The 27876-nt window shown below is 40.6% G+C and overlaps 1 protein-coding gene across 5 annotated transcripts in view; it reads left to right on the top strand.

The window, feature by feature from the left end:
• Nucleotides 1-27876, top strand: part of PKIA (cAMP-dependent protein kinase inhibitor alpha) — a 52856-nt gene that overhangs the window by 6643 nt on the left and 18337 nt on the right. Inside the window, exon 1 of one of the 5 annotated variants that reach the window (XM_054818453.1) lies at nt 20338-20470. The exons of 3 other annotated variants lie outside the window; for them this stretch is intronic. The gene's annotated coding sequence lies outside the window, so the exon portion shown is untranslated. Of the gene's footprint in view, nt 1-20337; nt 20471-25350; nt 25461-27876 lie in introns of those variants that run through there. One more of the 5 variants, XM_054818454.1, reaches the window with a different exon arrangement.

The following is a 27876-nucleotide window of genomic DNA, read 5'->3' as shown; positions in this document are numbered from 1 at the left end:
GATACAGTTTCCCAGTATCTGGTGCTCAGCATTGATTAGGAGTTCATGAGCATAAAGTAATGTTTGCCCTATTACATTTAATCACAGTGGGCATCGTGTCCTTACTGTTTGGCTCACCTGATTTATAATCTCAGCCTCCACAGTATCCTTTAGCAATTATGTGATTCAGTGCACGTGAAGTATAAGGAAGTAAGTCTTTTTGTTTTGCCTTAAAAATTGTTGCCTAATGATTTAATTGGAGGTCCTTTCAATTGTCATGATGTGAGAAATGTTAAACAATTGTTTCCTTTTCAGTTTCTCACAAGTCATGATTTGACATATCTATCATTCTCCTTTTCCTCAAGAACAGAGTTGTCTTGGTCTGTTTACTCTTTCTGCATATGTAGACTCTGTTCCATATCTGATTCATTCTCTGTCACTTTTTATATGCTTCCTGCATATTTATTTCTGATGTGCAGTGGTCAGAACTTAGGAACACTGTTTAGTAGCATGGTAGTTTGTATTTCTGGTCCATGCCTTTCCCAGTATTTTTACTATGCATACTTTTTCCAGTTACTAATTGCATGTTTCATTTGTGCTGATCTCTTTTGTCCCTGTTAGGTTCATTTTCATTGTAGGATCAGTAGAATAATATGTTTGTAGGACTGGAAGGAACTGGTGCCATTAGCAGGAGACATAAAAGTTGATAGCCGGATATCAAAAATGTGTATTTTAAATGTAAGAAAGAAAAAAATTGTAGTGCATAGCCTTATAAAGCAAGAAAGATTCAATCATAAACCCTTTATTTTGTATTACTCTTGTTTTAAAATAGTGGGATGATGGCAGCTTTAATGATTTGGGCTAATGTTTCTGAGCTCAGATATGGCAAGCAGAAGAGAAGAGGATTCCTTAATGCCTATAAGAATTGAAGCATGTGAAAAAATTTCAGACTCTAAGGGGCAGGCAAAATGTGAAATGCTTTATTTTAAAAAACCAAACAAACAAACCCTCCAAAACAACTAAACTGAAAATAGACTACTGCGTTTTAAGTAACTGTTATTTGTAAGGTCTCACAGAGTCAAAGCGTGATAAGAGATGTGAATGGAGTATGCATGAATATAGAAGCTGTATGACTTGAGAAAGAGACATAGCTTATCAAAATTGATTACAGCATGCCTTAAAAGCTGAAGGAAACCATGGGTTTTGTCAGTGAAGTAAGCTCATTTTATCATATATTTGTAGATATACAGGCCACCTAATGTTTACATTCAGTTCTTAGACAAACACCAAAACCTTTTCCAAGCAGAATATTTATCCTGAATAGGAAGTCCTCTAAGTTATCCTGAATAGCAAGAGGCCTTGTTGAACACTTTCTTTTTAATGTGTTTATTTGCCTGCAGGGAGTTCAGGTGTTGATCTATTGAATGGCAGTTACAATATTATAAGGTAGTAAGGAACTGTATAATGCCAGTGTCATTCACTCTGAGTGACAATGTGTAAAAATAATGCCGCTAGTGCTACGTGTCCTTTTAGAGTATAATTTTTGTATCTATACCTAATGCGGTACTACCAGAGCCTGACTGGGGCAATCGCAATATTATCTTGAATTTTACAAAAGCAAAAACAATCATAAATGGTGAAAAACAAGATGCAAAGCCTTCACCCATCCCTAACACATGTGCAGAGGATCTCCAAATAAAGTTTGAATGGGTATTTATAGAAGATGAACGTGATAGCCATGCACCTGGAGTAACACAGATACTGCATAAGGAATTGAAGCATGTAACATCACTTCCTCACTGATGCTTTAGTATTCATTATATGTTCATGTAGCAATAGGCTTTTAATATATAGAAAGCTAATAACAGGGAATGATTTCATTAGCACATAAGGAAGAAATTGCATGAAGATATTTTGCATGGTATGATGCATTAGCTACTTGTCACTCTAGAAGAAGATACTTTTAAATTGTACACTCTGCACATTTACACAGTTGTTGTACAGACCAAAGAGCAAGAAGCATTTCTGTTATCTTTTCTGAGATACGGGGGAAATGTATTATTTATGTAGCACCTTTCAACATGGAAGACCTCAAAATACTTTACAGCACTTCCATTTTTATTGACATCATTTGCAAGTAAGGGATGAAAGCTGTTATTTAAACATTGTTTTCCCACAGTTGTATAGCTGATAAGACTGCAAATCAGGGAGTTATTTATGCTAATCTCTAGAAGAAGGTACTGATTTCTCATGACTGCTGCCGCAGACTGAACCATGCTATTTCCTTCCAAGCAGAAAATTCTTTCCTGTGACTTCTGTGCCTCATAGAAACAATTTTTGAAGGCCATTCATCTGTTACAGACTGCAGCTCTGCTTAAGCAGTGTTTTTAGTGGGACAACACACTATGCAAATGTATTTTGTGTAAGTTCACTAGATTCTCCAAGTCTACTCTTTGCTAGCATTTCTGTTCTTTTGGCCTCCTCTAGTCTTTTTGGTCTGGCTAAGCCAGGCACTGGTACTCCTATTGCAAGTTTTGCAAGTATACTTTTCTTACTAAATTTTGTCAGTAAGTAAATTTTTTGAGTTTATAGTTGAGTCTTTCTTGGTAGCACAGTATATTTTATAAATATGTGTTCTTAACTACTCTCCCATACATTTATTTGGAGACTAACATATTGAATACCTTAAACAATTGCATGTGATTTCTTAAGCAAACTATAAGGCAGAATTCTAGAAAGAAGAAAGTTTTAGCACTGTTCTGGAGTCAGCATCCAAATGACTGCCTATCTTCCTGTGGTGGTACGTGGCATTAATTTTCTACTGCAGTGGGAGGAAGAAGTGCCAAAAACACTTCAAGTTTTCCCTGCTTTCCAGGCTGTGTGATCTGAGCCAACTATCGAATGTTGTATGTTTTGAGCCTTAGGCAGTACCTGAGCACCTTGTTTTTGGTGTCTAAGCATGCTTTTGGCAAGTAAGCTCTTCTGCCTAGCTCCTGAGAGGAGCAGTTGCCTGTGTCTCTGTGCTTAGTAGTGATTCATTACACTCTCCTCTCAGGGCTGCTCTTCAGCATCTTCTTTCATAATTCTATTCTTGTATGAATTTTGGTGACATGTATGGGGGCTTTTGAGGGTGTTTTGTTTGTATGGAACAGGTATCAGCAGGATCAGAGTTGCAATCTTTGCTTTAAGTTAAACAGTGTCTGTGAATACTGCTGAGCACTAGAACATTTTCATTTATGACTGTTAAACTGTTGCCAGGATTTCAGTACATTTTTTGCTTGTGTCAACTTGTTCTTCTGAACAAGCCTAAAACTTGGCCTGGGAATTTGTGTGGGTTACGTGCCATTTCCCAGTAGGTGATTTGAATGTTGTTTAGAAAATAAATTCTATTAGAAGCCTTTTAGTTTACCTGACTTTCCCTTGATGTGGTCGCTGTTGAGGTAGGCCAGATTTTCAGCTAATTTTTCTGGCTTTTCTCTGTTCAAACTGATGAAAACAGTAGAAGCTTTCTATGCATCCTGTGAGATTTCTTTCAACTGATGTTCCTTCTATGACACTCTTCTTGAATACTTGATCATATCTGCTGTTTGTTCTGAAGAAATTTCAACTTCCCATCAACTCCCCATCCCCCTTTCTGAAGTATTCCTGTTCTGCTCAGAGAGCAATAATTCCAGTGAAGTGTTCTAATTTATCTCTATTGTCTGAGCACATTTGAAGGCCTTGTCAAGGAAGGCAGATATACAGAAATAATTTGGAGTATCATGGCTTTAATAGTAACAGTTGTAGAGGCTTTGAACAGTTTTACTCTCTATGTGTGTTTATTTTGTGTTAAGGTGTGAGGTGAAAATCCAAAGGAAGTCATAGCTTAACACCTCAATTCTATTGATTCTCCCTGTATAGTGGTAATTTATAAAAATAATTAACATTTAATAACAGTGGTCAAAATACTAGGCTTTTATTTTCACCAAGGGTTGTATCTCTTAAGACATTCTTGTGTAAGTAAGGACATGGATGTGGACAGGTTGGAAAGGATAAAATGAATAGGAGTTAACTGTCACCAGAAGAATGGGAGGGTGGATGTAGTGAGGGTCTTTCTGGGTAAGTCAAATATAGGACTTAAAAACTTAATATTTCTACATGCATACTAATGTTGATATGTCAGTAGTTTGTCCAGTGAGTGAGTTTTTCCTTCCTCCTCCACACAAAGTGCCTTCTCTGTGGAACTAATGAGTCTGAGACCAACATAAAGGAACAAGTGGCTCCTTTTATAAAGACAGTAATAGCAAAATTTGAGTAACCAGAAGTAAAGGTAGCTGTAATCTCTACTCGGAACTTTTCCTCTCCTTTTTCTTTTCTGCTTGTGTATGTATTTGGGTGGTAGTGAGGTGCTTCTATTGTATGGTTTGGGCATAGAGACTTCTTACAAACTAAGGAACAAAGGCATCTGTGTTGGGTTTTTTGTTTTGGTTTGGTTTTCTTTTAGGTTCCTACTTTTCTCTCCAACTAACCAGCTCATTTAAAGCTAAAATCTTACACTTGGCATGGAGGCAGTTTATATTCAACCCAGCTGATGTATCACTAAATGAAAAAGTATTCAGGGAAGCATGAAAAGATTCAGTAGGATTAAATAGCAAAGCATAAGGGTTTACTTCATGCAGGAGCAGCCTTTGAAAGTTAAAAGCAAGCTAAAGAAAGAGGCATTAATTGTGGGAAGTTAACATGTAAAATGGGAATCAGAAGAGAAGATTCTTCAAATCCTTTCAGCTACTGAAAGCATTAAATCAGAGGTCTTCAGTTTACAAGTGATCAAGTATAAAGAGAGATAGAAAAGAAGCCTATTAAGGATAGAGTAAAGAAAAATTGTTGAAGTGGCTGTTATGCACCTCCCCATAACCAGCTGTCTGTGAAAAGGGTCTCTTCTCTCCTACTGTTGAGTATGGTTTTAGACATATTTGATTAGAATTGTTGGTTATTTAAGGTGGCATGGATGACATCTGAGAGTGAGACATAGATGAAGTCAGTATCCATGTGTGTCTATAAATAAAGAAGCTGCATGCAAGGCCTTGCTGACTGCTGGCTTGTCTGTTAACTGAGACGGCTAACTATTCACAAGTTTAATTCAAGTCATCTTCCTTCAAGCGCTTTATTGTTCAAAACATAACCAAAGCAGAACATAGGTCACTTTCTCTTTGTCTCTCCTTCCCTATTTACTGACTGCTTTAAGAGCTTCACATAGAACTCAGCAAAAACACATTCTTGCTTTTGTAGTCATTTGATTGGTTTCACCTGGAAAATCTGCACACAAGTATATCTGACAATAACCAGTTACTCCTGAAGGATCCTTTGCCACCCTCTGAAAATCCTTTTGTCTCTGAACACAAGAGGAATAAACCAAGACTGGAATAAGCTCTAAAATGCCAAGCTGAGTGCCTCACCATCTGCACTTGGATCATCCACAGCACACCTACTTGGACTGTGCACAAGTACATGTCCTTTCCATGGAAACTGGAATGATGAGGCAGAGAATGGGAATGTCTAGGTCTCATCCTGACATTTAATCATGACAAGTCTGCAAAGTACTCATCAAACATGCAACTTTAATGTAACCGGGATCTCTTTTTTTAGTCTCATTGACTGGCATGTTTTGCTGCTTTTTCTGCAGGCAAGCTTTTTTTTTGAGTTTCTTCTCATCTCAAAATGACAGAAGCTACTCTACTACCTGCACTGAGCAGTACTCCAGCTCTTTTATTTGCTGGAGCAGCTCCAGCAGGATCTCTCAGGCAGTACGGCTTAGCCCTAGTCTTCTGATGAAAATACCTGTTTTAGCAAGTAATTTCTATTTCCAACGTGGAAACACGATATGCTTGGTGCTTTCTCATCTGTCTGAAGCAGAATGAAAAGTACATATTTACACATGTGAGGCTTTTCTCAACTTGCAAATGTTCTGCCAGATGCTTTGAGGGAGCTAAAATGGCTTTACTTCAAATAACCCATTTCAGAAAGAAAGTAGTTTACCAACTTGTCATTTGTGGTCTTCACTATTTGAAGTGCCTTTCTGACAAGATACTTCATATAACTGAAATAGTTTTGTCTCCTTCCTTGAGCTTCTTAGGAGAAGACATAGGCAGGAAAGCATTTTCATCTGCAAGGGAGACTTTTCTACAAGCCTTTGAAGAACTCAGTTTATTTCTGTGGAACTTCTATGGCATCCTTCTCATCTTGTAACGACATCTGTGACCAATTTGCTAGTCTGTTTCTGTTACTGTGCTTATATTGGGTAAACTTGCTCAAAAAAAAAAACCCAACAGTGCCACACAACTTTAAATTAAACTGTTCAGCATTCCTTCTTCCATGCTTCTGTACTCTTCACTTGAATATTTTGGAATAGCAAGGAAATTACAGGAGTCTAAAGAAAGCTAATATAATATCTTTTATAAAAAATGGTAAATATAATGACTTAGTTACCAAGGGCAATTGTTCTGATATGAATCCCAGGCAAAACAGCAGAAAAAGTGATATACTTCTCACAGCTTGGAAGGACAGGATTATAATTAATGCAAATCACTGGTGGTTAATGAAAAAAGATCCTGTCAAAAAGACCCTGACAGGCTGGCTTTATATATTTTGGAGGTTACAAGTTTGGCTAAAGGAAATAGGCTTAATAGTGTATTTTAGTCAGTCAATACTGAAGTTAATGCTATTTCATGTCTGCCAACTCAAACACCTTTTGTATGTTACCTGTCAGGTTTGCTAGTTAGTTCCAGATGCCAGGCAATGTGGTGGTGGATAGTAACATCAGAACATATGGTCATGTGTTAAGTTCATACCTATGTCATACCCACTGGAACTTTTTTATACCTGTCATATAGGTGTGATGAATGTCTTCCCAACAAGTTCATGGTGGTCTTTCAATCATTACTGGCCCAGACTGTAAGCAGCTGCTTCTGGGTTCATTCTGGGTTCACTGTGAAAAGATTTCTAAAAGATGGCGTAGTTACAAGAGTCTCGCCTGCTCAGAAAATACTGATTAGTATCTCTATCTGACAATGAGTATCTGGTTTTCCCTTTCTTGCTTAGTCTCTGCAATGGTCTGCAATATTTGTGGGTGTTTCCTTACCTTTTTCCTCCCTCCCCCCCCAAAAAAAAAAAAAAAGCAAAGGGGAAGTTTTTTCTACAGTAGAAAAAGAGTTCGTACATCTTCCATATTTTACCAATGGAAAAAATTGTTTTCCTATTGATAACTTAACATACAAACATTCAATCTTTCTCTTAAAATAAAACTTTGAAACCAAGGAAACGCAAATTAAGTTTACTTGTTCAAAAGTGTTGGTAGTCAGAATGTTGTTTAAATATAGGAAATTTGTCAACAGTACCCTAAAATACCTCTTCATAAGGCTTACTAAGCATGTTTGTTAGAGGAAGTCAAAGACAGCACAAAGAGGATTAAGAGTTCTACCAGGCCATCTTAAAGACCGGGATGACTAGTGGGTTTTTTAGCTGTTTATATGTAATGCATCTGTCTTCATGTTCATTGCAAATTTATGTATTAAATCCACCAAAGTGATCAAAATGATTACTTTCTTGCTGGAAAACTATGAAACTGTTGAAACACTAAACCTGAGCATTTCTGTTTCTTTCCATATGACTCATCACTTTGCCTCACTTCAATGTTTTACACCTCATTAATTCCTTGTGATTACATTGTGTGTCTTCATTCTTTTTACTTTGTACTGGATAATATGAACTTTGTTTTATTTGTCTTTTTGCATTTTGAACTTTGGTACAGACTGTTCTTAATTACAGCTCTTTGTTTCATCTACAACAAGGTAAGATTCTTCCAGACATCAGCATGTTGCCTAAAAATCAAGAGGGGGGCATAATGTCACATTATCTTCCCCTGCTTCTCTTGCAGTAGATATTATGAAGACTTGACCACTGTGAAAACAGAAGACTGCCAGCTGCGCTATATGCGTGTTATCTAGTAGCATGAAGAGAACCCCTTGTATAAGTTGCAGTCAGAGGATGCTGACTGGGTCTTTCAAATTAATTATTGAAAATAGCATGAGAAATACAAGGCGAAAAAAGGTCACCAATTATAATGAGTAAGATCTTCTGAGGAGTCTCTGAGAAGCAGTTTTTAAAAACATAAACCAACAAAAAAATCCTTTAATTTATAAACTACTTGTTTTTCAGTGCTGTGTCCAGAACTCCATGTGAGAGTTGCCTTTGTAGAATCCTTTGTCTTCAGCTTCTAGCAGTTCCAGCTCACTCTGTTCTCATACCCCTCCCCTTTCTTTTTGTTGTCTCTCAAAGTACAGAGATGAAGGTCAGCTCTGTGCTCTGGACCATATGTCCAATGATTGCTTCATACTATACATTTATTGCTTTTCTTTCCTAGCTTCTTTTACAAATTCATACTTCAAAACCAAACTGACTCAAAGGCTTTAAAAGTTCATAATTGCAGTATATTAATGAGGAAACTTCACTGCAAAAATGCATTATGATGTTTCTTCCAGATTCTAACAAATGAAATTTCTTACTACTTATTTTAATACTTCAAAAATTGATTTTAAAATAAGATCTTATTTCAATGCCTGCTTGCCCTGCATATTCCTAAAGCTTTCTCTTATGTGCCAGTTCATGATGGAGATCATCATTCTGCCTTCTGTAGTGTGCTACCCAGCTTGTAGATAAGATGTATGTGTAAGACTTTATTAGATAGAATAGAATTAAATAGTATAATATTAGTAGCAAAATACATAGCCATGTTTCTCTTTCAGCTATCACCAAGCTCGAGGCCAAATAATGTGTGTTCTTGCAAATTTGGGAGTTAAATATGCAAATCTTCATCTTCTCTTGAGAAATTAAACATTTTTGACTGTATGGGTAGAATCTGATGAGAATTCAACCAGTGAAAATTCTCCAGTAAAGTTAATTAAAGCTGGTACCCTGAGAACACTTTGCATTAATTTTATATCAGATTATACTTCTACTTTCTGCAACCTTAATTAATCAAATCTTAATGGTTACTCAATCTGTAGCACTGTTTTGGGCTTAAAAAATATCAAGGGGCATGTTTCTAATTGAATATTAGGATCTGTGGAGGGGAGGAGTAGATATTGGTCCCTTTTTCCAAAGAGGAAATAGTCTGAAGTCTGAGCAGAGGGGAGAGAAAGAGGTAAAGGGCAGCTTGTCCTTCAGGACAAGAAATGGCAGCAATAGGCAGACAGCAAAGTAATTAACAGGTCTTTCTCCAGAAGAGAAGATGGCCTTTACTGTGCCTAATTACACAGACTGTAATTTAAAACATGCTGTCTCGATCTCAGTTGGATCCTTCAGTGCCTGGTTCATGCAGGCAGTCTGCTTAAGTTTTATGCCTGTGACCAGATATCTAGGTAGTCTCTGCCTGAGACCACAAGCTGAGAGGACAGATTGCCTTGTGAAGAGTCAGAGTTGTCATCCTTTATGGATTAGGGTTGTAGATCAATCTTTTGCAGATTAATGGCTTTGGCCTCTAATGTTAACGTTTTGAATGTACTAGGATACAATACAATAACTGAGCTGTTATCCTCCAGAAAGTAGAGAGCTAAAGTCTGATTTTATAAACTCTGTGCAGATGTATGATTAAAAGGAAAATATCTAGTTACTTGTATTATATATTAGGAATGAGCAAGTCTAGAGTAGGTCAAACTAATGTCAGGGAATTGTCTTGCCAAGATTCAGTTGTGTGTATAAGTTGAGGGTTGTATTTCACCTATGACATGGTGATAGTGACAACTTTTTAAACTCACTAATCATGGATTAAACAATGTTTCTGTCAAACAGTACCCTTTGCTTCTATAGTGCTTTTAATGAGACTGGGCTTTCGAGCCAAGAAAAGATCTGGGAACTACATGTACCTTTTAGGAGACTGAATTCAGGATGGTAATCTTTCCTATTTTACTTAAAAACTATAAGCATCTAGAACTGCTGGCCAGACTCTTTCTATGTGCGTACCATCTGTCTCTCATCTAAGACTGTTTATGATCTGGTAACTAGGACTCTGTGATCCTAAACTCACTAAGGATGAGGGCAGCAGTTTGCCATCGCAGTCATTTGGACCCCTCGGTACAAAAGGGATACGGATACCAACTGAAGTTTAGTGGAGGCTACCAAAACCATTATGAGGCAGGAGCACATGATGTATGAGCAGGGGCTGAGGGAACTCAGTTTGTTTTGTATGGAGAAGACACTACAAGGACATTTAACTGCACTACCTAAGGAAGGGTTATGGAGATGGCATAGACTTTTCTTGGAGGTGTACAGCAAAAGGGTAGGTGGCAATGGTCACAAGTGGCAATGAGAGAAATTCCAACTATATGAAAGGGAAATCTTTCAGTGCAAGAATAGTTTAGCACTGATATGGGTTGTCCAAAGTGCCTGGGGAACCTCCAGGTTCCTTGGAGATGCTCAAAATTCAGCTGGAGCCCTGAGCAACCAGACTGAAATTTGAGGTTAGCCTAGCTTTGAGCAAGCGGTTGATGGACTTGATGGTCTTCAGATGTCCCCTCCAGCCAAAGTTTTTCTATGATTCAAAGAGATCTGTTGATTTACCAGGTGTCCCTATACATCTAACTGTCCTGACTCAGGGTCTGAGTTTAGTTTAATACCTCCTATGTGGAGATAGGGAAGAAAAGAATCTCATTGCTCATCTTCCATATTGTCGTGGTTTAGGCCCAGCCGGTAGCTGGGTGCCACGCGGCCGCTCACTCACCCCTCCCCCAGCAGGACGGGGAGAACGGGAAAACAACGGCAAAGCCTCAAGGGTTGGGATAAGGGCAGTTTACTGAAACAGCAAGGGAGAGGGAAACAATCAACAACAGTACTGATAACAGATATTAACAATGGGTAACAACAGATAACAATTTACCGAGCCAACGAATGACCGACCGCACACTCAGCCCGTCCCAGAACCGCGCCGAAAAAAAAAAAAAAGTGCCGCCCCCCCTCTGCCCGACTAGCCCCCTTTTATGGTAAGCATGATGTCACATGGTATGGAATAGCCCCCCCGGCCAGCCTGGGTCACCTGTCCTGGCTCCTTGTGAAATTAACTCTGTCCTTGCCAGAACCAGGACATTATCCACCCCTTATTCCATACCATCTACGTCATGCCCAGATTATTTCACAGACGCTATTCTCTTATTCCATGGGCCATCGCTCTAAAGTGTCCATCGAGTTCATTTAGTCCGTGGCTTTGGGTTCCATCTGCCATTACAGTCTCTCAGAGCAGGAACAATGGTGCGTGCTGCTGGATTGTTGCACGCTCCATCCACAGTTTTTTCACGGCTGGTGTATCTGATGTGGTCCAGGCTCGCAGTCTGGACGTCAAAGATGTGATTTTTCGATGAAGTTCCTGGGCACCAGTTGAAGTCAGTTCTAGTTCCAAAGTCCATCCTTCATTAGTTTTGGGTGATTCTTATGGTCATACCATTGATACAGTATATAGCTATTAACATCATGCAATTTAATTTTATTGGCTATTTTCACCCAAAATCAAATCCCCTTGGGGTACACACCGGATTTCCCCATCCTTTCTCATCACCCACCAAGTGCACCCTGGTCCCTGAGCAAAAGCAATCCCGGAGATGGGCTTGCCTTTGCCTGAAGCAGGGATAACCCAAACCGTTTTACCCAACATATTTTTCATGCGCACTACAGGAACTTTATCCCCTTCTACTGGGCGTGGTAATTTTGATTGGGCAGGGCCAGCTCGATTGGCAGATCCCCTAGTGTTAACTAACCAGGTGGCCTTTGCTAAATGTGTGTCCCAGTGTTTGAGGGTCCCACCACCCATTGCTCTCAGGGTAGTTTTTAGCAGTCCATTGTACCTTTCAATTTTCCCAGAGGCTGGTGCATGATAGGGGATGTGATACACCCACTCAATGCCATGCTCTTTGGCCCAGGTGTCTATGAGGTTGTTCCGGAAATGAGTCCCACTGTCTGACTCAATTCTCTCTGGGGTGCCATGTCACCACAGGACTTGCTTTTCAAGACCCAGGATGGTGTTCCGGGCAGTGGCATGGGGCACAGGATATGTTTCCAGCCATCCAGTGGTTACTTCCACCATTGTAAGAACATAACGCTTGCCTTGGCGGCTTTGTGGGAGCGTGATGTAGTCGATTTGCCATGCTTCCCCATATTTATATTTCAACCATCGGCCTCCATACCACAGAGGTTTTACCCGCTTGGCTTGCTTGATTACAGCGCATGTTTCACATTGATGGATGACCTGTGAGATGGCGTCCATGCTCAAGTCCACCCCTCGATCACGGGCCCATCTATATGTTGCATCTCTTCCTTGATGGCCCGAGGTGTCATGGGCCCACCCAGCTATAAATAATTCACCCTTACACTGCCAGTCCAAATCCACCTGAGCCACTTCAATCTTGGCAGCCTGATCCACCTGCTGGTTGTTCCGATGTTCCTCAGTGGCCCGACTCTTGGGTACATGGGCATCTACATGACCTACCTTTACAACTAGCTTCTCTAGCCGGGCAGCAATATCTTGCCACAATGGGGCAGCCCAGATGGGTTTGCCTCTGCGTTGCCAGTTGCTCCGCTTCCACTGCTGTAACCACCCCCACAGGGCATTGGCCACCATCCATGAGTCAGTATAGAGGTACAGTGTTGGCCACTTTTCTCTTTCAGCAATATCTAAAGCCAGCTGGATGGCTTTCATCTCTGCAAACTGGCTCGATTCACCTTGTCCTTCAGCAGCTTCTGCAACTCGCCGTGTAGGACTCCATACAGCGGCCTTCCACCTTCAATGCTTTCCCATGATGCGGCAGGACCCATCAGTGAAGAGAGCATATGGTTTCTCATCTTCTGTTAGTTTATTATACGGTGGGGCTTCTTCAGCACGTGTCACCTCCTCCTCTGGTGACATTCCGAAATCTTTCCCTTCTGGCCAGTCTGTGATCACTTCCAGAATTCCTGGACGACTGGGGCTTCCTATTCGAGCCTGCTGTGTAATCAGTGCAACCCACTTGCTCCACGTAGCATCGGTTGCATGATGTGTAGAAGGAGCCCTCTCTTTGAACATCCAGCCCAGCACTGGCAGTCGGGGTGCCAAGAGGAGCTGTGCTTCAGTGCCAATCACCTCTGAAGCAGCTCGAACCCCTTCATAGGCTGCCAATATCTCCTTTTCCGTTGGAGTGTAGTGGCCCTCGGATCCTCTATATCCCCGACTCCAAAACCCCAGGGGTCGACCTCGAGTCTCCCCTGGTGCTTTCTGCCAGAGACTCCAGGTAGGGCCATTCTCCCCGGCTGCAGTGTACAACACATTTTTTACATCTGGTCCTGCCCGGACTGGCCCAAGAGCTACAGCATGAACTATTTCTTGTTTAATTTGTTCAAAAGCTTGTCGTTGCTCAGGGCCCCATTTGAAATCATTCTTCTTCCGGGTTACATGGTAGAGAGGGCTTACTATTAGACTGTAATTCGGAATGTGCATTCTTCAGAAACCCACAACACCTAAGAAGGCCTGTGTTTCCTTTTTGTTGGTTGGTGGAGACATGGCTGCTATTTTGTTGATAATATCCACTGGGATCTGACGCCGCCCATCATGCCACCTTATTCCTAAAAACAGGATTTCCTGCGCAGGCCCCTTCACCTTACTTCGTTTTATGGCAAAGCCAGCCTGCAGCAGGATTTGGATTATTTTCTTCCCTTTCTCAGAAACTTCCTCTGCTGAGTTGCCCCATACAATGATGTCATCAATGTATTGCAGGTGCTCTGGGGCTTCACCCTTTTCTAGTGCAGTCTGGATCAGTCCATGACAAATGGTGGGGCTGTGTTTCCACCCCTGGGGCAGTCGATTCCAGGTGTACTGGACGCCCCTCCAAGTGAAGGCAAACTGTGGCCTGCACTCTGCTGCCAAAGGGATCGAGAAAAATGCATTAGCTATATCAATTGTGGCATACCATTTGGCTGCCTTTGACTCCAGTTCATATTGAAGCTCCAGCATGTCTGGCACGGCAGCACTCATTGGCGGTGTGACTTCATTCAGGCCACGATAGTCTACCGTCAGCCTCCACTCTCCATTGGACTTCCGCACTGGCCATATGGGACTGTTAAAGGGTGAGCGGGTTCTGCTGATCACTCCCTGACCCTCCAGTTGACGAATGAGCTTGTGGATGGGAACCAGGGAGTCTCTGTTGGTGCGGTATTGCCGCCAGTGCACAGCTGTGGTAGCAATCGGCACCTGTTGCTCTTCAACCCTCAGCAGCCCTACAACAGAAGGGTCCTCCAAGAGACCGGGCAAACTAGACAACGTTTCAATTTCCTCCGCTTCCAAGGCGGCTATTCCAAAAGCCCACCGGTAGCCTTTTGGGTCTTTGAAATATCCTTTCCGGAGGTAGTCTATGCCCAGGATGCACGGAGCCTCTGGCCCAGTCACAATGGGGTGCTTTTGCCACTCATTCCCAGTTAGACTTACTTCAGCCTCCAACAGAGTCAACTGTTGGGATCCCCCTGTCACACCAGAAATAGATATCGGTTCCACCCCTTCATAACTCGATGGCATTAGGGTACACTGTGCACCAGTGTCCACTAGGGCTTTGTACTCTTGTGGGTCCGATGTGCCAGGCCATCGGATCCACACAGTCCAATAAACCCTATTGTCCCTTTCCTCCACCTGGCTGGAGGCAGGGCCCCTCTAATCCTGCTCATCATATTCACTACTCATCTCTTGCAGAAAGGACTTAGAAGTCCCTTCAAGAGGATCATAAGTGCAATCAGGCCTTCCACTTGATCTGGGGGGCTGCCCGGTGGAAACTGGAGCAGCATTCTTTCTGGAAGAGTCCCTTTGTACAGCTGTCTTGCCTTGTAGCTCATGTACGCGTGCCCGCAAGATTGAGGTAGGCTTCCCATCCCATTTCCTCATGTCTTCTCCGTGGTCACGCAGGTAAAACCACAGGGTACCTCGTGGTGTGTATGCTCCATATCCCCTCTCCGGAGCAGAAAAACGCTTACTCCTAACAGCTGAAATACGGGTCTGTACAGGTGGGGAGTACGATATATCCTCTTTGAGTTGCCGGACATCCTGGGACAGTTTCTCCACAGCTGAGACAAGGGAGGAAGAAAGGCTCTCTTCATATTGCCGGAGTCGGCCAGCCACTTCGTCCACTGTGGGTGCCTCTTCACTCTTCCAGTCGATGACTGCCAGTGAGTTGGCGTACGATGATGGTGCACTTCGTACAAATTTTCGCCACATGGGTCGGGTACACTGGACTTCATCGGGGTCTGCGGGCAACTGTGCATTGTCCGGATCATAATAAACCATTTCCCGCACAGCTAATTCCCTCAGATATTGGATACCTCTCTCCATAGTGGTCCACTTGCCTGGCCGACATACAACATCTTCGCTGAAAGGATACCTTTCCCTCACACTTGACAGGAGTCGCCTCCAGAGGCTGAGGGCCTGCGCCTTCTTCCCAACTGCCTTGTCAATGCCCCCTTCCCTAGACAAGGATCCCAGCTGCTTGGCCTCCCTGCCCTCCAGTTCCAGGCTACTGGCCCCGTTATCCCAGCAGCGGAGCAGCCAGGTAATTATGTGCTCCCCTGGAAGGTGGCTGAAATCTTTCCGCATATCTCACAGCTCACTCAGGGACAGGGATCTGGTGATCACTTCTGGTTCTGGCTCTTCTTCTGGTTCTCGTGATGGTCCCGGTTCATCATCTTTCACTAAGCGAACCGATTTCCTTGTGTATTTCTTTTTGTGTATAGGGGCGACCGATACTGGTATGGGTTGATCTTTTGGCTCGGCTATAGTGCCTGTTGTGGGGGTCTGGGCAGCTGCAGTGCCTGTTGCGGGGGTCTGGGCAGCTGCAGTGCCTGAGGATCCGCTCTCCCCCTCTGGATGGTGCTGTCTACTATCAAGCAGTGTTTGATAGATTGTGGCCAGGGCCCAGCACAGCGCGGTAAGTTGTGTCTCCTTAGAATCCCCACAGCATTTTCCTTTCAAATATTCTACCATTTTATGAGGGTCTTGCAGTTGTTCGGGGGTGAAGCTCCAAACCATTGGGGGTGAGAAGGTCTCTAGATACCCACCCATACTCTCCCACATGCCGTGCCAGCCCTGACCATTCAGCCTTGGGGAAAATCCCTGGGTGGTATTCTTGAAACAATTTTTGCTAACCCTGAACAGGAGTTGGAAAACATTCAGGAGACCTAGCAATAGCAATATACTGGCCTGAACATTCCAAGGGTATTCAAAATTCTCAAAAATTGTTGTAATCAACCAAAAGGGAACAGGGGAGGTGAAAGAGTGGGAGAAGGTATCCCCCCCTGTCTTCCCCATAGATTGGGTGCGATTATTAATCAATTCTGAAAGATACTGACCAAGGTACGGGCCTGACTGAAATGCTATGTACAAGTACCAGCTCAGACTCATGACTGTCGATGGTATCTTATCATAAGCCATTATCACACACTACAACAATAAGAGAACATAAACCCCTCTCCCAGAGGTGATAAACAGCACCACAGGGATTACATAGAGTAAACTTGGGTTTACAAGCCAGAGCCATGTGACCAAACAGAACAGCATTATGACCAGCAACTGTTTCAAGAACATTATAAATTCTTATAACAATTTTGTTTTAACACACTTGGGTCAGACTTGTCCTTATCACAACCCCTCGAGCCCCACGTTGGGCGCCAAAAAGGACTGTCGTGGTTTAGGCCCAGCCGGTAGCTGGGTGCCACGCGGCCGCTCACCCACCCCTCCCCCAGCAGGACGGGGAGAACGGGAAAACAACGGCAAAGCCTCGAGGGTTGGGATAAGGGCAGTTTACTGGGACAGCAAGGGAGAGGGAAACAATCAACAACAGTACTGATAACAGATATTCACAATGGGTAACAACAGATAACAATTTACCGAGCCAACGACCGAGACCGACCGACCGCACACTCAGCCTGTCCTGGAACCGTGCCGGAAAAAAAAAAACAAAACGGGTCACCCCCCCCTCTGCCCAACTGGCCCCCTTTTATGGTGAGCATGATGTCACAGGGTATGGAATAGCCCCCCCCGGCCAGCCTGGGTCACCTGTCCTGGCTCCTTGTGAAATTAACTCTGTCCTTGCCAGAACCAGGACACATATAATAGCCTTATGTCAAGGAAAGAGGAAACCTAGACTCCAGACTGTCCTCAACCTCAAAGAACCTGAACCTATGTTGAAGGACAGTATAGAACCACCAGTATAAAAGGTATGTTGAAACTGGATTATTGCATACGAGCACAATTGCTTTCCTTCTGGTCCTGTGCCTTTTTGCAGACAAGAGGATGCCTGACTCTGTAGTCTTATGATATGTAAGCTGAAAAACAGGAAGCCTCCACTTCTGGATCATGGTCCTTAGGTTATTTTTGTTGATTTTAATTGACTCTGGAGTAAAACATAAGAGCAGTTCTGGAAGTCCTCCTAGCTCTAGGTGTTATGCACAAGACAAGCTTTTCTGTCATTCAATGCTTATTTCACAGGAATAAGCTGATCTAAGATCATGCAAGAGACAAAGCTTCAGTTAAACCTGCCCCACAGAAAGTGTCCAAATGCAGCAGAACAATACTCAAATACCAAGATGATATGGTTCTCAAACTTCTATGTGAGGAACAGAGCTATGGCAAGCTGGTATTCTCCTGAACCTGTAAGACATGACCACAGTGTTCTCTGTGAAGTGATTGCTTCTGTTTTCCTTATGCTGCCATGCAAAGTGAAATTCTCACTAAGACAATGAGAGGCAAACCAAATAAGCAATTCCATATTTAGGTGTTAATGAGTTTGTCATTGTTTAATGTACCTTATTCTGATGCAGAAAAACACAGATATGTGACAACAGGCATTGCAAACTAAACTTATCCTTCCATTAAATCCACCCACATAGAATATATTCAAGTAAAGCTCCATCACATGCTGAGATCTGTGGAATCTAAAGCAATTATAAGTAAATTAATTTAAATTAATTATCATTCAAAATGTCCTGGTGTGGGACAAGAAACAACAGAAATCAAGTAAAGAGCGTAGAAGTTCACAGCTTTTGTTGGTTTTTTGTTTGTTTTTATTATGAATGTTGCCAACACTGTTCTGGGAGACCTAGTAGCTTCCTCTCCTGAAGTGTATTCACTTCCAACAATTGCCAAAGTCTTTCTGCACAGGCTTGTTAAGGAAAGCTAGTGAAAAATCTTTTTCTGGATAGAGAAAACACCTTTTTTTTTTTTCTGACAATCAGAAAGATAGTGTATTTGCCAGCATTGTTCCTAGTGTCATAGCATGAAGTAATCACTTTATATAGAGCACAGGTTTTTTGTCTAATCATTCTGCACTATTATAGTTTATACTTTGCTTTTACCTATTTATAATTCTTGCTTTCTTATAACAAAACTAGCATAGGATTATAGCTACTAAATTCTATGCTGATCTAGTTGATGTTAACCATTATCAACACCATATTTTTGAGACTACTTCAGAGCAAATAGAAATAGCCTTGAAACACAGCGTGGTTTTGTCTCTGTTTTAAGGAAAAATATATTTAGCCTTATAATAGTATGCTTAGATAAATTTTCATAATGAAGCACGTGAGCTGACTTATTTTTCTCGATGTGTCTAATCAGCCCTTTGTTTCTACAGGAGAACGTTCTCTTTATCTAGTATCAGGCATGGATCTGTCTCTGGAGACCTCTGCCCTATTACTGTTGGTTTAGAGTGCCCAAGATTAATAGGAAGAATGTAGAAGAAAGAACCTAATATGAAGCTGAATAGAGCAAACATTGTCTGAGTCATAAGGTTTAGCTCTGAAATACTTGATTACTACTGTTGTAGCATCTGAAAGACATAACGCTATGCAGCTTCATAAAAGCTTTATGTGGTAACATTAGAGCTCTCTGGAGTATCTGATTACATGCTTAATAATCAGACTAAACCAGTTTGCCTTTGTTGGCAACTTAATCACCATCTGTATTTAATCAAATTAGAGGTGGTGGTTTGCGTTGTTTAACTTATCTGGTTGGTTGTTGTTTTTTTTCTAGTGGTGATCTTTTTGGTTTTGTTTTTTTTTTTTTTCTCAAAGTTATCATTTAACTGGAAAGTTGACTGAAAATGTTTCAGATAAGTTTCACTGGATAAGAAGCATTTGGTGTTGTGTGCGATGAGTGGGAGACGTGTGGTGGTGTTTCTCCTGGGAGTGCAGGGGGTTTGTTGGTTTGTTTTCTAAAAATAAACAAACCCCCTTCTTTCTGCTTGTATTCCTAAGGTGAAAATTGTGTCTGCCTTTTTCTGTGCTACTGTTTTTGTCTTGAAGATGACATAGCTCTTCATTTTAATCCTGTTTTCAAATAATATCTGCTTTCAATTATCACTCAGAGAATCTGTGCACCTTTACACACTCTCTGCAGTCCAGTTGTACGTTTTTTTAAGAAAAGAAAAAAAATCCTTCTGTATTTATTTTTTTGTGGGGCAAATTTGATTAAGTTTATTTTTTCTTTCTGTTGAACCCATTAGCTTTGGTAGTCCCTTAAATGCTGTACTAAGGTATGCCAAACAGAAGAATAATTGACTTAAAAATAGCTTTAATGGACCTAAGAATCATCATATTATGTGATGTATGTGGAGTTTCAGGGCAAATATCTATAAAGTCAAAGGGAATTTGGCTAAGTTTGTCTCATTTGGCACACAAGTCAAATGGCTAAAAGATTGGTAGTGATTGCCAAAAAACCACCTTGGCACATGTAGATCACTGTCTGTATACAAATGTTATTCCAGTAATGACATAATGCAAAATAGCTCTGTGGAAAGGAGGGGACACGTGTCAGGACACGTGGATTCAGCAGTGCTTCACACAGAAAGGAAATGCCCAGAGAGTGTGAGTCTTCATCCAAAGGTCAGCTCTGGGGAAATAGTTTTCTATTTCAATTAGTCTTCTGGATTCTTGATTTTTTTTTTTTCCCTTTCAGTGTTTTGCATGTTTAAACTTTTTGAAAGTTTATATTCAATAATTAATAATATAATATTTTAAAATTAATTTATTTTAATATTTGAGTATCAATATTTGAATAATCCCTGTAGAGGGGCAAGCAAGAATAGTGGCAAAATACAAAAGGGGGAAAATATTTTTGATTCTGAAAGTTATACTTAAAGATATTTCTGACAACAGGTTAACAAGCAATGCTTTAGGGAGAAGGGGAGCATTTTGGAAAGAAAGATTTAAAATAGACACTGAGGCTGAGCAGGGTATAGTTAAGATATCTCTCATTTCAATGTTATTTTATTCAGACTGTGCTGAAAAGCTTTTCTGAAATGAAGATTCATCTTGTCTTTCCATTTTTAGCTCAGCTCTGATTTTATTGGAGTCTATGATGAAAACAAATATGGAATATTATCTGTTATGCAAACATCAGTACTATTTGTTTGAAAATAATGGTGCTGTTTCTGTTGGATCATGAGGAGGCTGTAGATGAAAGGTACGTAGTAGCAATGGAAAATTGTGTTCAAGGGAAGGATAGAAAAGCTCATTTTTGGTGTTCGGGATGGCAAAATTCAAAGACATTGCACTAAAAGTTAAAATTTACTTACCAAAACACTGCCTATGAAGCACATGTTCAGTGAAGCTTTTAATCCAGCCTAAATAGTCATGTTAGAAAATGTGGGCATTAATTGCCTAGTAGTAGAAAGAAAAAATGTCTTTGTCTTCTCCTCCCCACCCCTTCCTTCCTGTAATGTTTTTTACAGTATGGATGAATTTCTGACTCGGCTGAAATCAATGGTTTTTTTCATCAACTTCAGGTCTTGAAGCTTGTACTGTATCTTCAAATTTCATGAGTGGTGTCCTACGTTTCAACATTACATTAAGCCTAATTTTCACAACTGATAAGAGGCTTAGGCTTGCTAGTTTATTTCACTACTTAACCCAAGATACTTTTTTAAAGAAAGTGTGGTTCTTACTGAACAGAAAGTGTGGTTTCTGAAACATGAGGTCCTTCTTAATATCTCATGTTGGTCACCTGAAACTGAAAATATCGGTCTATACATACTGTGTTCATTCACCCAAACTTGGTGTGCTACTTGCGTATAGGCAAGTGTTGTCTTTTTACCTATTGTTCTTGTGAAGCATTTACTTTTTAAACAAGCTAATCAATGCTTAGAGTAAACCCACAAACAAACATGTCACCTCTTGCAACATGCTTGCGTTCTTGGCACTTCTTGCTCTTCTGAGAGGCATTAATTCAAGTGAATAATGTGATGTGATCTTAAAAAAAAAAATTAAAAAAATTTGTAACTTTGTATAGTGAATGCTTTCTTGGAAGCAGCCTATAGGCTTGAAAAGCTACTATATACTCCTCCTCTACCTTTCTTGGTACAGAAACCTAAAAATGTCAAAGCTGATCTCATGTTTAAGTTATTTAAAGTAACAGAGAAAAGACTCCTAGTCCTCTCATGTAAAATAAGGGCTTCAGTCTTGGGGAAAAACACATTGCTTCTGGTGTCTATAAAAGTCATGGCTACAATGATCATGATCTTTGAGAGCACTGAGATTTTCTTTTTGGTCTGTGATGGTAAAGACTGGTGATTAAAGAATAGTGCCTTATTATGATCTCTTGTGGTATTAACACACTTGCCACATAGCCTTTGCTTGGAAAGAGACTGCCTCATATCAGTTGTGAGATATCAGGGATGTGTAACAGCTGAGATCATCACGTGCCAGTGATTTCCCAGTCTGAAGTGAAAGTAAGTGACAGAAGGGCAGTCTCAGCAATTAGCGAAGTTTAAGGAAGAGACTGGAAAACACAGTAAGTGCTTCTCATGGCCATTTATATCCCCTTAGTATCTTGTGATGAATACGAATTGTATTGACGGGTATTCTGGGTGTTGGTGTCCTGGTGTTGGCAGTGAGGTGGCTGCAGGGATGGCCTCTCAGGAGAGGCCAGGGCTGCCCTAGGGCAAACACAGCTGGTTCCAGTCCGCTCCATGGACCCACTGCAGGGCACAGCTGAGCCCAGCAGCCAAGATGGTGGTGCCTCTGGGAAAACATATTTAAGAAAGGTAAAACAAACACCACACAGGTAGAGGAGGAGCAAACAAAAAAAAGCAAGAAACAGCAAAGGGAACACAAAGGTTGAAGAAAAAGGAGGAGGAAGAAGAGGAGGTGGTGCTCCAGGCACTGGAGCAGATTTTCCCCTGCAGCCTGTGGGGGAGACCACAGTGGAGCACTATGTGCCACACTGGAGCTGCCTGGCACTTCCTGAAAGAACTGCAGCCTGGGGAGAGCCCACACTGGAGCCCGTGGGAAGGACCCATGTTGAAGCAGGGGAAAAGTGTGAGGAGGAAGAAGCAGCAGAGAGGAACTGTTAGGGACTGACCTGACTGCACCCTCCTATTCCACATTCCCCTGGGCTGCCTTGTGGTGGGGAGGAGGTAGAGCAGTCAGGAGCTGAAGGAGTGAAGCTGAGCCTGAGAAAAAGATGGGGGTGGAGGGAAGGTGTTGTTTTAACTTGTCTTTGTTTCTCACTTTTCAAACCTTATTTAATTAGCAGTAAATTAATTTTACCCAAGTCGAGTCTGTTTTGCCAGTGCTGATAATTGGTAACAGATCTCCCTGTCTTTATCTCCATCCACTTGGCTCTTTCATCTTGTTTTCTCCCTCCTTCCTGCTGAGGAGGGGGAGTGAGAGAGCAGCTGGGTGGGAATCTGGCAGCCAGCCAAGGTCAACCCACCAGAGGTGGTTCTTTAAAACTAATTATTTTAGGTACCAAAAGATTTTTTTTTTTTTATAGACAAACATTTGGAATACTAGGCAGTTCTTGTACAGCTTATAGAAAAATCTACTAAGCTCACAGACTCTACTGGTAAGTTCATCTAGATACAAGTAGTTTTGCAGATGGAGTGAATATTTAATGGTACCCATCTTGGCAGGTATATATATCTATGTATATTTACATGGGTAGATGAGGTAATTTTCAAAGTTCCCTGAACACTCAAATTGTTGTACAGGATACCTTCTTGGTATCTACTCATTTTCTCTGGTATTAGGGCCCTTCCCATGTTCATCTAGGTCCAAAGGTGGATAGCTTTAGTTGGGATGGGGTAGAGGCTTACAGCAAGCTGTCAGCATCCCAAGAGCTTTGCCAGGAGGAATAATGGTTATAAAGGATATTTCTTTCTCTTCTTTGCCAGGGTGCATTTAGTGTTGATTGTTTCTTCCTGCTCAATCTTAGAGACCACTTGGGTTTATTTTTATGCCCTTTCTTACCATGATCTGCCTATAGGTCTTTTCATTGGTTCTCAATTACTTAATCCTTCTATTCTCTTTATTTCTGAAGTTTAGTTTTTACTTGAACAAGGCACTTCTGTAGTGATTATAAGATATGTATGTGTGGTTTTTCTGTTGCTTTAGATTTGGAGCAACCTCTTTTATATAGTTATCTTCTTCCTCTTTGAGGTTATACCTGCAGCTTGCCTTTTATGGAGAAAATGGTATACAGAAACTCACGTGTGTGGGTGATTTTTGAGAGGTTTTTTTCTCACTTTGCCAGTGTTTCAGAATTGGAAGTCTTAGGAAATATTCTGCCCACATATGCATTCTTACTGTAAGCAGACAGCTGGTACTTCCTTTCATTATCAACAATACACCAGCAGGTAGATAAAAGGAGGGGTTCTGTGCTTTGCATGGCCTCTGAAGGGTCAGGTAAGCTATTCAGGTCCAGTATAGAAGCACTCATGTGGCTTCACGACATGAATTCCTCTCAGGAACTTTGTACAGTAGTAAAGGTTTCTGTAAGTTCTTCTATTTCTGCTCATACCTGTGTGTTTATGCTCATATCTAGAAAACATGGTTTGCACTTTATTGCAAGTAGGAAGAACTGTATGTTCAGATTCTTCTTAGGTTCTTCTAACATTTCTTAGTGCTCAGCAACTGCTGTGAAAGGGAGAGTTCTGCAGCTCAAGCTCTTAATTCTAGCTCACAAAATATGTGTTAGTTTGGTCGGATAACTTTTCTTGGCATGAGTATAAAATGTCTACTGTATGCTTTTTTAATAGGCTATCTCTCAAAGTGATTAAGCAATTTGTTATGGTTGGCTGAAATGAATGAGTTCTATGAGAGTCAAGGAAACTACTTTGTTTATATGCTTCCACCACCCCCTCTTGTAAGTTGCACACCCTGTTATCTTCTTCCATTTGTCCCTTTCTTCTTTTGGATAAAGAATTGGGACATTTGAGGGATAAGAAGTATTTGAGCTTTAGTTTGGCATGAAATTGGGGGGGAAAAAAGCAATATTTGACTCTCAGATTCAAAGCTGTAACTAGCACTGATTTTAAATATGGGTGGTTTGCATCTTCCTCAACTGCTGTTGGGTATGATATTCATCAGGGTACCTGGGTTTGCATCTAGAAATGCATCTTAAATCCGAGTGTCATGGACAGATTGTGTAATGCAGCACAATTGCTAATTAAATATTAGTATATGCAAGCCATTTTTTAGTTTCCATCTGGTACTAGCACATTGTCAGCATTGTTAAGGACGGCTCTCTAAAGTGCAGATATTTCAGTCCCAAGTGTTCAAAATGATCGTAGGTCACATAAGATTATTCAGGAAGGAGGGTTGTTTGCTTTTCTTTTTTTCCTCTTTGCTTAGTTAGATTCTTTTTTAAACATGGACATGCAAAAGAGGTCAGTAAGGTTCTTGTCTTCAAACTTATGGCAAATGTGAGAGCTTTCTTTTTGTCTTTTTATTTTAGAAATTATTTGACCTGTCTTTTAAATGCCCATAAATACTGCAAAGTGTGAAATGCAAACTGAATATACTAACGGAAAGATGAAAAACTTCCTTATTAGTGCATTTCTCTCCTCCAGCTGATCATGCATCATTTTCAGGTTTCAGACTGTTTGCTTACCATAAAGGAGATCCTTCCAAATGGTGCTGCTCTTCAGGTCTTGACCTCTCTGCTTTCAAAACAGTATTGATACCAATCTGAGTCTGAGCTGTACTTTTTATGTGTTTTTAAAGAATAGAGACTTGAAATGCATCACTCTGGGAGAGCCACACTCACTAAACCTTGCTGAATCATATTCTTACATAACTTGGCTACTATGCATGAATGTGGCTACACATACGCGTATGGAAAATAACCCTTTATACCACCTCATCTGTTTGTTTTTGAGATGCCCATTCCTGTGCCTACTACAACTTAATCTTTTTAAGAAAAAGTTATCTTTAAGACTTAGGATCTTGCAAACAGTATGAAACTGCTGCTCTCTTCCCCCTCTTCCTTTAAAAGACTGCAGATGGACTTGCCTCTTCAAGGGCCTTAATTTAAACCTTGTTCCTATTTTCTCTGCATCTGGGAAACAACCTTCCTCTCTCTCTACCTCAACTCTGGACTGACACACAGCTGTCCATAGATGTAACTGCTGCTGAGCTTGCTAAGGTGGACAAGGAAAATAAAAGAATATGAGGTAAAATATTTCCTTTCATTAAAATCTCTTTTGTACTATTAGTCCTCCTTCCTTTGATCCCTCAGCCTGGTGCACAGTAAGGTATTTGGTCCTCTAGAGTTGATTGATGCTTTAACAAGAGCCCTGTGTTTATATTGCTCTACATTTTGTTACAAAAATTAATTACGTTAAGATTCTCAAATAAGCCAGTAATAAGAAAAGAAAATATATTGGTCCACCCTTGTGGCAACAACACTAGAACGCTGTATCAAGAAAAATGCTGTTTGAGGCTGGAAAGATTGAATGTTTCACAGGACAGTTTTCTCTTTTCTGACTGGTGGCTTATTCTACATTAGAGAACTTTTTTTTTTCCCTTGAATGAAATAGAGTAAGACAATTAATATGTATTTTTTTTCTCTTATAAGTATATGGCACTCATATACCTGGAGAACATGTGGCAAACATATAGCAATATTTGAGATATTTACCTCCTTGTGCTAATGCAGGAGGTTTGCCCTGAATTTTGCAAGCAAAACATTTTTTGTCATCTTATGTAGCTACCAAAACTTCCCAGGTGACCACTGTCTAATATTGTGGTAATGATATCAGTGGTCCATTATAAAGAAACAGTAAAGTATTCCTGCTGGAAACAAGTCTAAAAAAAGCACATTTGAGACGATTATTTCAGGAAGCCCTAAGTAGGCTATGCTGTTGCATAGCAACAGAGCCAGGCAGTCCTTAGACTCTAAAGTAGTCAGTGTACACATGGGAACAGAATGCGAAAATGATGGAAACCTTAAAAAATGTAAGGTTGAGACTGAGAGGAAACCGAAGTGAAATGATATGCACTATAAGATGTGAATTTATCGTGCAAGATATAATAAATTGAATTGCTTTTAAGTCACAAAACCTGAAATGCTGTCTGCCAAATCGTGCGCTTTTTGTTTTTGTAGCTTCTAGATAGTAATTAAAAGAAAGGCAGAACGTCTGGTGGCTGCGAAAACTAATTCAAATGTAAAGTAGATGTTAAATGCCTGCCACAGGAAAAAAATCGCATGAAAAAGTTAATTTATTATTGACAAGCCAAAAAGTTGACCAAATGTACCATGAATGAAATACTGATTGATGTATTGTGGCACAAAGAGGTTCAAATAATTATATTATTAAAAAGCTGCTTGTCTCACATTCACGGGCTGGCCTAATGGTATTTATCTTTGCAAATACTGAAAAGTATGGTGTCACTGGGGGTATTCTTGGCAAACTCCAAGCTAGCATGTGAAATACGAGATCTCAGCAGAAGCATTTTATACTAAAGCAGCTTTTTTTCTTTGTGAGAGGTAATCTGATTTTATTAAAAGCAAACATAGGAACCAATATTAAATATTTGTAACACACAGTTGTGGATGATCTTGCTATCAAAAAAAGGCAAATCCCTTCTTTCCAGTACTGTGTTTGACACTGCCCAAGAAGAAACAGCAATAAGCTCAAGCTTTTCTGTTCTGGATGCTGCAACACATACTTTCATGATGAGTCATGACTGCATGATTTTAAAAGGTGGTCACATGCAGTCAGTTAAGCTATTCCATCAGAACCTGCTGAAAAGATATGTGATACAACAAATGTTGCATCTGCCTAGTAGCTTACAATGTCTTAAAGGTTTGAGGAAAGTGTCTTGGAGGGGGACAGTTGTTTTTTAAATACTAAGGAAGAGTTTAAGGATAGCTAAACTGTGGAGTATTTAGATATCTTGAATACTTGATAGCTAGACTATACATTGTACTGAAACATTGAAGAATCCTAGCAAATAGGTCCGGAAGAAACCTTACAAAAATGCTGGTACATCCTCCTGTCCACCCAGGATAATGTATAGCCTAAGTTTTAAATGCTGTCATGATACTGTTACCTAGACATTTTCTTTTTGCTGTTTTAACTGCGTACTTTCCCTTTGAAATGCTTTTGTTACTGACAAACTGCTGTTGCAGATGCTGTAAACATATCAATCAAATTGTCAGAATGCAGAACATCACAAAATGCAAACTTTAGTTAACTTTAGGAATGGGACCAGTGTATTAGGAAGGATAACTCTAAGCCAAATCTCTTGCAGTCAGATAAGAAGAAAGAAGGTCTTCTAAGATAACCTTATACATCACAATTTCAGAGGAAAATGAGTATTGTAATGATATGACTATTGCCTGGAAACAAAGTATGCACCATAATTGTGCTAGATCTTGGTTCAGCAGTAAGTGGTGGAAATACTCTGTGTTCCAAGGATGGAAAATTAAAATATTTAAGATAGAATCCTCCAGAAGGAGGAAAGTGATATCTGTTTTCTTATTAAATAGGCTTCACAATGTTAAAAGCAGTCTTTTTAGTGACTAGTAAATACAAAGATGCCATACAAAGAATTAGTATAAAATACTATACTAGTATTAGTATA

This window comes from Grus americana, chromosome 2 (genome assembly GCF_028858705.1).
Source record: "Grus americana isolate bGruAme1 chromosome 2, bGruAme1.mat, whole genome shotgun sequence".
NCBI classification, from domain to species: domain Eukaryota; kingdom Metazoa; phylum Chordata; class Aves; order Gruiformes; family Gruidae; genus Grus; species Grus americana.
The sequence above is the reverse complement of the archived record's forward strand: the minus strand, read 5'-3'. Positions and strand labels throughout refer to the sequence as shown.